This window comes from Peromyscus maniculatus, chromosome 16 (assembly GCF_049852395.1).
Source record: "Peromyscus maniculatus bairdii isolate BWxNUB_F1_BW_parent chromosome 16, HU_Pman_BW_mat_3.1, whole genome shotgun sequence".
NCBI lineage: Eukaryota > Metazoa > Chordata > Mammalia > Rodentia > Cricetidae > Peromyscus > Peromyscus maniculatus.
The window spans coordinates 57,549,124-57,561,037 of record NC_134867.1 but is presented as its reverse complement, the minus strand read 5'-3'; positions in this window follow the sequence as shown (position 1 = coordinate 57,561,037).

The following is an 11,914-nucleotide window of genomic DNA, read 5'->3' as shown; positions in this document are numbered from 1 at the left end:
AACACCCCTCTGTGCTGGGCCCAGGGTTCCAGGAGGGCTGTCCTCCTGGGAATTTAAAACAGAGCCTTGGGATGCCTGTTTAGTCTGTATGACCATCTGGGGACCTGGAAGAAATGGATGCAGCCCGAGCTTTCAGGGGGTACTTGGAACTGGGGCCCATTACCTGAATCTGCCTCCTGAACTTTGGACAAGGGACCTCAGGGAACCATGTTCTAGCAACACAGGGTTTCATCTTTGGGCTGCCCACTGGGCCACCTACCTGCAACCCTTCTCCGATCCGGTGTTCCCACCAGCACCTCAGCCTGTCCTGATACAGCCAGGCCAAGTGTTGGATTCTCTTCCTGACCTTCCCCAGGCCTGGGATCATCAGTCTGGGATTCCAAACGCACACCAGCTTAGTCCACACTCCTGACCCCTGTCTCAGGGGTCAGGAGTGTGGATTAGGCTGAAGTGGATTGCCCAGAACTATTTCTTGTGGCAGGCCCGATTCCTTTCATGCCCTTCCTGGGGACTTCTGAGGTTACAGGAAGACCCCCAAGAGATCACCTGATCTTTGCCTCCCTTCTGAGTGTCCCCTCTTCTTACACACAAGCCTTACCATATTAAGGGTTTTGGCTTCCGAGGAAGTTATCTGCCTGCCCCCTGTCAATTGTGGTCCAAAAATACTAATATTTGTCTTAATTCTGAAGGGACTCACCTCTAACTCATGGAGATGTTCTACTTTATTCTTGTCATTGGTAATCTCTTACTGTGTCTACTTTACAGTGTGCACTGGTGTCATAGGTTTATAGGCAGAGGAGGAAGTGTGTGTGTGTGTGTGTGTGTGTGTGTGTGTGTGTGTGTGTGTGTAAGATTCCCTCTCACTAACGTTTTCAGTCATCCACAGGAGTCTTGGAACACTGGCCTGGCACACCAGGGGGATGACCACACCACACCCACAAGGACTCAATCCTAATAAACAGTGAGTCTGTTTCCACGTCTTTCTCTGCCTGCTGAACTGATCACTAAATCCAGGCTGGTCCAAACCCTGACAGTCCTGTCCCTGAGGTGTCTCTCAGATCCACATGGGGTCAAAGAAAACGAAAGGACAATGGTGGCAGGGGACAGGCCACCCCTTGCTGGGAGGCAGCCAGGGGCTGGGAGGCTTCTACTGTGGGCCCCACTCTCCTGGTCCTCATCAGAGTTTGGTGGCCAACACCTCTTCTTAGATGCCCCCCCTTTCAAAATCTCCTTTTTCACTAATTCTTAATTCTACTGAGGAGTCCTTGGAGTCCAGTGATACTCTGTATCCATCACTTATGTCCCAGGGAGCCATACGCTCACAGCATCCATTCCTCGGATGTGGACAAGACTTCCTGGCTACCTGAACATACTCCAATTACCCTTGGCGTGACTGTCCTTCACGGGGTCAACAGCCTTGTTCTTCTTAGCTTTTGAAGATTGGGACCAGATCACTGTCTTTCCCACCAAAGAGAGCCAATCTAACTTCCTTTTCCCTTTCCTCAAGCAGGCAGGCTGTCCAATCCCTCTATTACTGCCCTTGGCTGACCCCCAGCTCTGACACCAACTGGACACTTGGCTCACAGAGTACCTTCAGAGTGTGACTTCAGTGCCGCCAAACTAAAGAGTGGGATGTAGGCAAGGCAGGAAGACTAGATCTCTTGGTCTACTCACAGAGGACATTTGTATGAAGTGCGCACAATACCATCAATGATACTGATTCTGTGACTACTGCTGACCACACAGTGAGGCGAGGCCACGACCTGGAATCAGCTTGGGAGAAGCCGGTCTGGGTGACATCCAGGTCTGTGATCCTGCAAACCAACAGCATTCTCCAATGCGAAACCCCACATTACAGCCCATTTCTTTACTATGTATTTGTCAATAGTTTTCAACTGAATATAGAGATTTCTGTAGCAGTCACCAGTCTTTCAACCAATTACCAGGAACTGGAGAGAGCTGACCCAGGGCTTTGGGGTGGGGGCAGGGGGGCTCCCTGTCACCATGGAAACTGGTTACAACTGCTTGGAAAGAAGGTTGCTTGTTGACCAGACTGGGATGTTCCGAGGGACAGAGTCCTTGGCCAGTCCATGGCTGACTTTGCCTGGCATCCTGCCTTTTTTTTATTTTTATTTTTATTTTTTTATTTTTTATTTTTTTGTTTTTGAGACAGGGTTTCTCTGTGTAGCTTTGTGCCTTTCCTGGAACTTACTTGGTAGCCCAGGCTGGCCTCAAACTCACAGAGATCCGCCTGCCTCTGCCTCCCAAGTGCCGGGATTAAAGGCGTGCGCCACCACCGCCCGGCTTGCATCCTGCCTTTTGTGTCAGTGTCTTGATTAGTGTTCTATCGCTGTGAAGAGACACTATGACCACAGCAACTCTTATAAAGGAAAACATTTAATTGGGCTGGCTTACAGTTTCAGAGGTTTAGTTCATTATCATCACGGTGGGACATGGCGGCACACAGGCAGACATGGTGCTGGAGAAAGAGCTGAGAGCTGTACATCTTGATTCTCAGGCAGCAGGAAGGAGCCTGAGTGAGTGCTGTGGGATGGTCTGTGTATCAAATGTGTTGCTCTGATTGGTCAATAAATAAAACACTGATTGGCCAGTAGCCAGGCAGGAAGTATAGGCAGGACTAACAGAGAGGAGAATTGAGAGAACAGGAAGGCAGAGGGAGACACTGCCAGCCGCCGCCATGACAAGCAGCATGTGAATACACCAGTACACCATGAGCCACATGGCAAGGTATAGATTTATAGAAATGGATTAATTTAAGATGTAAGAACTAGATAGCTAGAAGCCTGAGCCATTAGGCCAAACAGTTTAAATAATATAAGCGTCTGTGTGTTTATTTTATAAGTGGGCTGTCGGACTGCCGGGGCTTGGCAGGACCTGGAGAGAAAACTCCAGCTACATGAGTGTCCCCCTGAGCACAATTTTTAGCAAAGGACACCTTGAAGCCCACCTCCACAGTGACACACTTCTTCCAACAAGGCCACACCTCCTAATAGCGCCACTCTCTTTGGGGGCCATTTTCTTTCAAGCCACAACATCAGCCATGTCTCCAAAGGCCACAGTTCTGTGAAGTTCTGTCTGTGCATTTTTCTGTGGGTTTTTTCAAGGGCTCCCCTATCACATCCTCAGCAGAGACCGAGTAAGGGATTCACCTTGGAACTTGCATCCCAGCTTCTGAGCGCTATTTAGAGCTAGGCACATTGTATATTGTCTGAGCCACAGTTTTCCCGGTGAGGGTAAGAATGACAGAGACAGTATCTGTCTACGCTGTCATCTGTTCAAAGGGGATCATGCCCAGGAGAGTGACTTGGATATTACAAAGCACCGTACAAATATCATTCACTAGCAAGTTCCCCAGGGGCTGGGATAGAAGCTGATGATTTAGCAAATAGGGAGAATAATGAGTAATAATTACACAGTGCATACCACTCCGAGGAATGATACTTCATGTGAAGAACTTCATTTCATCTTCATATTGATCCCCACGGCATAGATACTGCTGTGTCTCTACTTACAGGTAAGGAACGGAGAGCAAGAAGGCTGGTCTGTAAGCAAATGCAAATATCCTGCCCCTGCTGGACAGAGCCCACCTTTTTATAAGTGTATATCATGCATACACTCTATAAAGCGCATGTGCCAGGCCTGTCCCTGGAGACCCACATCAACCAGAGAAGTCCTCTGGCCCCTTACTTCACCTCTCATGCTCCCCAGATCCACTTCTCATTCTGTGTAGATGTGAAGCAATGACCCAAAGATCACACTAAGAAGTCTTACTTCAACGCCAAGATATGAAAGGCCTTGTCCTCCACGGCTGTGGAGATGGTCACCTGGGTAGGCTCCTGGGGTATCACCTTTGACCAAAATCATGCCCAGAAGCCTACCCACAAGTCTCTGTAGTGTGAGCTCTGGGTCATGACTCTGGCCTGGGGTCACTTCCTTGGCTTCCAGGCATACCCATGAGAGCAGGGTCCCTGCAGGTTCACCAAGGTAAGTACAACGCTAACTCCATACCTTTGACTCCACACTGGAAGGAGACTGGGTCTGTAAAGACTGCTGTTCACTCCAGTTCCCGCCATCCCATGCCCACTTCCATCCACTCTACATGTTCTGCCTATCCATCAAGACTCCATCCTAGATGCTACACCTCTCAGGTCCTGATTGGCCAGGGAGCTTCAGCAGGGCCTAGCCTTTGTGTAGAAGGTATGCTGTGGAAGAACTCCCAGGCAGAGAGAATACCCCTGCTGACTCCACGGCCCTTGGGAATCCTTTCTATGCCAAAGGCAGCATCATTAAAATGGGCCAAGCTAAGCCATGGGCAGACTGTGTTGGGATGAGATCTCTGAAGTGAAGCCCACCTGTCACACGCCGAGCATATTCTAAACCAGGAACACATTGCTGGGGAGATCTCCTAGGAGCCCTGGCTGTGTTAATAATAACAATGCACTCATAACACACTTTTCAATTTGAATTAATTTGGGTAGCTAATTCTACCTACTGAATGTCTCCATTTAAAATATACATACACATGTATTTTGTTCTGAGTTTTAATTAGGCCCACAGGAATATACTTTCAAATCTGGGTACACTTCGTTTGTTATATTAATGAAGAGGTGCTTTAAATCAAGTTTCATGCTCATGTCTCATTACGTATGCTGCCCGCCACAGCTCCGGAGGAGACTTACAACCCAGGCACCAACCACAAATCCTGGCAGTGGACACTCTGTTAATTTAAAAGGGAAAGTTTTCTTTTGAGGTATAGGGGGGAAAAAGTGGTACTCAACTTTCCCAGAATGCAGCTACCCAGAGAGAGCAAACCCCATCCAGGTTAGAGATACAGGAATGGCATTGAGGGCTGGAGCAACCATCAGGCTTCCTGGGTCTCAGTGAATGACAAAGAAGAGTAACCTGGAGGTCCTTTGGATTCTAGAACTGCTGCTGTGTGGCCTAGTTTGCTGCCCTCAAATCGTGTGTGTGTGTGTGTGTGTGTGTGTGTGAGAGAGAGAGAGAGAGAGAGAGAGAGAGAGAGAGAGAGAGAGAGAGAGAGAGAGAGAGAAAGAGAGAGAGAGAGAGAGAATGCCAAGGCATGTATGGAGTGATCACAGGACAGCCTTGCATATCCTTCCTTCCTGTGCACCTTGTTTGAGATGGGGCCTCTTGTTTCCTGCTGCATGTGGCAGGCAAGCTGGCCCCTTAACTTCTAGGGATTCTCTTGTCTTTCCCTCTTCTTCCCCTGTCTTGCTGTAAAAAGAGCTGGGATCACAGATGTGTGCTTCTGTGTCCAGCATTTCATGGGTGCTGGGGATCTGAACTCAGGTCCTCATAGTCACACAGCATGTGCTTTACCTCCTGGGGAGATGATTGCGGCTCATGTCATCTACCTTTGTGAATACAGCCTCGCTCTTAGGCACAGCTCCCTCCCCTCAGCAATGTGGGTGACCTCAGAACAGGCCTTGCCCCTGGGCTACCATGGGTCTGGGCTCTGTGCCGAGCATACTACAGTGGTTAATCTTGATTGTCAACACCACAGGATCTGGGATTGCCTAGGAGACAAACTTTTGGGCATCCTTTGAAGGAATTTCTAGATTGGGTTTACTGAGATGGGGAAACCTGCCCTGAATGTAGGTGGTTCTACCCCACGGGCTGGAGGTCCTGGACTGTGTAAAAACCAGAGACAACTAGCATTCCCTCTGCTTCCTGACTGTGGACACGTGACTAGCTGTCTCCAACTCCTGCTTCACACCCTCCCCCACCAAACTAGCCAGCAAAGTAAACCCTTCTTTCCTAAGTTTCTTTTGTGAGAACATGCATAAAGTCACCAATACAGGCACAAGTCATCCTTAGAATCTGTGCCATGTCTGTAGGGAAGACCCATCGTCCCAGCCCAAGTGTGAACTGGGCCCCGAGGCTCCCTAGGATTGTGAGGGGTAGAGCTAAGGTCTGGAGCCTGCACAGAGACTCCTGCCCACTACATCCTGACGTCAGTAGATGCTGCAGAAGACAGACCTTCCAGGGGCTGATGCTGCTCTTAGGTTTGTGATGTACTTAACAAGGGTAAGCTCAGGTGGCTAGGGAAGTGAGGAGAGGGAGAGGGAGGTCCAGTCCCTTCAGCCAGAAGCCACTGATGGATAAGCCTCAAATCATAAGCTTTCTCTCTCTCTCTCTCTCTCTCTCTCTCTCTCTCTCTCTCTCTCTCTCTCTCTCTCTCTCACACACACACACACACACACACACACACACACACACCCTGGCATTAAATTTTACCCCAGTGTTATAACAGCGTGCCAAGTCCTCTATCCTGACCTCAGCGAGCTACAGACAACCTGTCCAGGAAAACGCTGCCAGGTATCACTCGGAGTAGAAGTCACACCACCTTCCTCTCCCATCCAAGCATCCTGACAGATGGAGTTGCCCTGACTGGCACAGAGCTCTGCAGATTGAAGTGGGGTGATGATTTTGATTTCACAGGAGGATACCTGTTCTCAGAGAAGCTGAGCCACACGCTCAAATTGTACGGCAGCGGTCGGGGATAACATGGAGAGGACTGGGCAGGAAGACCCAGGCCAGGTATGTGGGGACTGGATGAACTGAGTATCCATGCTGATCTGCACCCCTGGGTCATAGCTCCTCTAGGGACTTACCTGGGCTGAAGGATCCTCCCCTGCTTTAACTTTTCAAAATAGAAATTAGAAATTTAGGCAGTATTCCACATCTTGGCTAGGTCATATTCTGTGCCACACACACTGAAATGGCCTCTTCAGTGTGAACACAAAATGTGTCAGGCTAATGTACAAAATCAGCATTCCGTGGGGCCGTGGAGGTGGCTCAGAGGCTAAGTTCAGATCCTCAGCACGCAGGTAAGAGCCAGGTGCTAGAGCGGGTCTCTAACCCCAGCACCAGAGGGAGCAGAGACGGGGATTCCAGGGGCTAGCTGGAGGGACAGTTTAGCTGAAATCATGAGCCCCCAAATTTAGTGAGAGACCTGGCCTCAAAAAATGAGAGAGAGAACAACTGAGGAAGATACTTGATAGTGATCTTTGGTATCCACATGCACAAGTGAGCATGCACACACACACACACACACACACACACACACACACACACACACACACACAAGCACACGCACACATGCACAGATACACACACACACATACACATAAGGGTTCAGGGAGAAATACACTATTCATGAAATTTGGGGTAGGTCTTGGGCCTGGCATCTTAGTCAGGGTTTCTATTGTTGTGAAGAGACACTGTGACCACAGCAACTCTTATAAAGAAAACATTTAATTGTGGCGGCTTGCTTATAGTTTCAGAGGTTCAGTCCAGTATCATCATGGCGAGGAGCATGCTGGCATGCAGGCAAACATGGTGCTGGAGAAGGAGCTGAGAGTCCTAGATCAAGCAGGCAACAGGAAATGGACTGAGACACTGGGTGGTATCCTGAGCATAGGAAACACCAAAGCCCACCCCCACAGTGACACACTTCCTCCAATAAGGCCATACCTGCTCCAACAAAGCCACACCTCCTAAGAGTGCCACTCCCTGTGAGATTATGGGGGCCAATTACATTCAAGCCTGGCTTGTGAAATTATAATTTATTAAGATACAATATATGTACTTTGTTGAACACCTAAGTTGTTCCTGCCAAGTATTTAGTTGTGGTGACAAGAAAGTCACTAATGCATCTAGTATGTGGATATGTCATCATTTCCTCCGTCTACACATTTCTCACCTCCCCAGCCCTGGCCTTGCCCTCAGGGGGTGATGCTCCCATCCGATCATTCAAGTGTGCAGCTCACCCAGGGAAGGCATTCACAGTTCCTGTTTCACTCTTCTCCCTTAAAGGGCAGGAAGGCGGAGCTTCCTGTGGGTGAAGGTGAAGGGCCACTTCCTCTTCCTCATCCACAGTAGGACCCAGTGGGTCTGAGCTTTTTGAAGTGACCTTTGAGGTCCAGAGGTCATTTGGTTCAGTGTCTCATTCTGTAGACAAAGAGACTGACTCTAAAACACAAAACTGAGGTGTGTGTGAGGGGGAGCGGCATGTAGGCTTTTCAGAGGATTGTAACTCAAAACAGGGTCAATTTTTATAAAACATCTAATTGTGGTGGAAAAAATCAATAATGAATACAAGCAGAAAGTCTCCAAAAGACAACCAGAGATTGAGAATACACCCCCCCCCCCCCACACACACAGAGGCCTACTGACAAAGAAATGAAAATAAACCACTCGCCCATCCCCTTGGAAGAAGCCCAAGGATGGCTGGTCTGAGGTGGGAGATTCTTTTTCTTAGGATTTTCAGTGATGTGTCGTTCCCAAGAATGTAACTTGGCCACATGTCCAAAGAGGTTTAAAAAGCGTTCATTCCACTTGACATATTTCCTACTCCCAGGAATTTATCTTAATGAATTAATTACACGTCGTCTCAGAGATCCATCTTCTAGGATGTTCACGGTGGCATTTTTTACGATGGTGGAAATGTGGGGAAGACATAAAAGTCCAACATTTGAGGACTGGGGAAATAAATGGAACCCCAGGCAACCACTAAGGCTCAGATTTTAGAAGAATTAATGACACGGAGAGGCTCATGCTATAATAAATTTTAAAGTTTGCTTATAAAATTAAACTTTATTCAAGTGGATATTTCTAGGTGCCAGATGTACAGGTAGTAGTTTTGCTTTTCTATTCTTATCTTTATGTCCCTATTCCTTTTGGAGTTCTAGAATGGACCTGTTTTCCTTCTTAGTGTGGGGGTTGGGCCCAGGTAGTTCCATGCACACTCTATCCTGAGCTATACCCCTGGCTCTAACTAATACTGACCTCTCATTTTAAGGAAAGAAAGCAGGCCAGGGGTTCAGCCTGTCAAACTGTTTGCTGGGAGACAATATGTTGTAGGCCGGCGGCCACCTGCAACATCCAGTGTGTACTCAGTTCAAGTCCTCTCAGCGGACTCAGTGGACCGGAGTCAGCACACATTTCCTTTGGCCCACCTGAAGACCTCCTTGTCCCAGGCAGTTTTATTTTTCATAGAAGTATAAATTTTCCTAGGGGCTGGAAATATGGTTCAGTGGTTAAGAACCCTGGCTCTTTCAGAGGACTCAGGTTCAATTCCCAGCACCCACAAGGCAGCTCACAACCGTTTGTAACTCCAGGATCTGACACCCCCAGAGGGACACACAGGCAGGCAAAACACCAATGCACACAAAGTAAAAATAAATAAATCATCAAACACAAGATAAATAATTTCCTAGAGCGTCTAGCCACTTCCCCTGCTGGCTTTATTCAGCTGAAAGTACTTTCTCCTAGAGACGCAGAAGGGCACCTTCCTGCCCTCGCTCCAGCTGGTCAACCACTCCATCCTTGGGGACGAACTGGGAGCACTGAGCACATGAGGGCGGAGTGACCGCCTGGGTCAAGGCACCAACAAAACAGGCCCATGAAACCCTACTGTGGTCAAATGTCCCACATATGTTCCAATCCATAGACCCCAAAGTCAAGGGACACCTAGATGCTATACCTCAGGTGCAGAGTGTCCCTAGGAGCCTCAGTGGTTAGTTTCTAGGCCACGGTGCTACTGGGAAGTGGTGGAACCTTTAGGCGGTATAGCCTAGTAGAAGGAGGTTAGGTCATTGGGGTATGCCCTTGAAGGGTACTGGGGGACCCTGGCCCTTCTTTCTCCTTGAAACTATGAAGCACGCAGCTTCCTCCCTCGAGTTTTCCTGTCTTATCACAGAACAGCAACATGGCAACAGACCGCAGTTCAGAACTTCCAAAGCGAGGAGCCAAAATAAACCTTTTTTCTTTTTGCGTATCTCAGGTATTTTGTTATAGTAACGGAAAACTTACTGACCCACCAGGCAAGTGGGGAAACCAACCGAGCACCCTTTTCCTGGATGGGCTGTGGTAACTGGGAAGGTCTCCTTGGGGGCAGACCAAAAGCATCAGCTACGGCAAGGTGTGGTCACAGTCAAGGGCAGACGCAGCAGCAACCTGGCCTTGGCAAATGCTGGCATTTCTACTTGACTCTTGGAGTCCCTCCTGAAGTGGTACATGAAGACAAGGCAAGAGAGAACAGGGTGGGGAGATATGGGAGTCGGGGGAGGGATGGGACAAGACAGGGCTAAGGGATGGTGGGCCTGGCCAGTGAGTTCAATGACGGGCATAAACCACTCGGTTCTCCCTAGACCTCCATGGTGCTAAAGACAGCAGCACTAAACAGTATGACTTAACAGTGTGATTCCCCATGGTGGGAGTGTGGCTCAGTGGGTAGAGCACTTGTCTATCATGAATGAAGGCCTGGGTTCCATCACCAGCATTGCATAAAACAGGCATGGGAGGTGCACACCTGCATTCCAGGTACTCATGAGGTGGATGCAGGAGCATCTGAATGTCAAAGTTATCCTTGGCTACACAGTGAGCTTGAGACAGCCTGGGCCATGTGACACCCACTTTACAGAAAAAAAAAAAAAAGGAGGAGGAAGGGGAGGGGGAAGGAGGAGGAGGGGAAAGAGAAAGAGGAAGAAAAAGGAGGAGGAGGAGGAAGAGGAAGAAGAAGAGAAGGAAGAAGAGGAAGAGGAGGAGGAAGAGAAGGAGGAAGAAAGAGAAGTGCTCTTCAAAGCCCACGGGAATCTGTCAGAGGAGACAAATGCAGACATGTAGCCACATGGAATTAACAAGGCACCTGCTCACGCCAGACCTCGGAAGACCCGCCGTGAACAAAACAGAAGCACACTCGCCCTCTCAGAACTCGGCAGAAGGCTAATGATAGCCCAGGCCCCGCTGTGAGGCGGATGTGACTGCAGCCTTGTCAGGGGAGGCTGCCTACAGGGAGAGGCCAGTGGCCTCTGCCCAGCCAAGAATGAAGCTGGGTTGAAGTGTGAAGGCCACTGAGCCTGAGGCAGAGGAAGTGGCCCTGGCCGTTCCTGGAGAGAGGCAGCCACTGCTTTCTTGGACCTGTGCCTGTTTCTAGTGGTGTCTGTTTGAAGCCGGCCGATGGCTCTGTTCCTCAGAAAGTTCCAGTAGAGGGCTCTTGTCTGCCCTCTGGAAGGCTAATTAGTCCCAGGAACAGCACGTTTTCAGGGCCTGTGGGATAGAGAAACCATCGGCTGGCACAAATGGCTGGGCCAGCATGGGGCAGCCTTCTAATGGCGTCTGGAGGTTGCTCTGCATTTGATTGGCAGATGCCATATGTCCCCAGTGCTCAGGGTGTTAGCTCTGCCTGGACTCCGGTTTGCTCTCTCCTTTAGGCTAGACTTTCCTTTGCTCTGATTTTATACCTGTGAGTTCATCGCTCCTGTTCTTCAGAGGGAGGAGGGTGCCCTCAGCCTGCGCCCTACAGGGTGCCTCCAAGCAAGCCAGGTGGGTCTCTCAGTCAACCTTTTCCTCACAGCAGCTGCCCTAGTGGTGGGGATGTTTTGTGTCTAGGGACAAAAGGCCTTGTACTTGCAATAGCGACAACTTGGAAGGCCACAGGGTGATGAGACTCAACCTTAAGTGGTCATGCAGCCCCAGGGGTCATGCTGGGTTCAGGGCAACCCCAGAGCCACCTGTCGGTGGGTGCTGCCTCAGGGGCGGCCCTTGTTGCTTTGCAGAGCAGTGCCCGAGCTTCCCAGAAGCCTGGAGGCAAAGCGCTTTTTGCGCCTAACCTTTCCCATTTTTGACATTGCAGCCCCGGCTTCTTGTCCCCTGTCCAAGGGGAGCTGAGCCCAGCGGTGGCCTCAGCATCCCTTACCCACTCAGACCCATCCATCCACACCCTCCTCCTCCCTTCCTTCCAGCCCCAGCTGGTCTTCTCTTCTCCAAGCAATTCCAGAAACTTCTAATTGTGTTTATCAATCTTCTCTCCCAGGAGCGGGAGCAGGGAGGAGATACAGATCGGCTTTCCTCCCTCATCCTGCCGGGA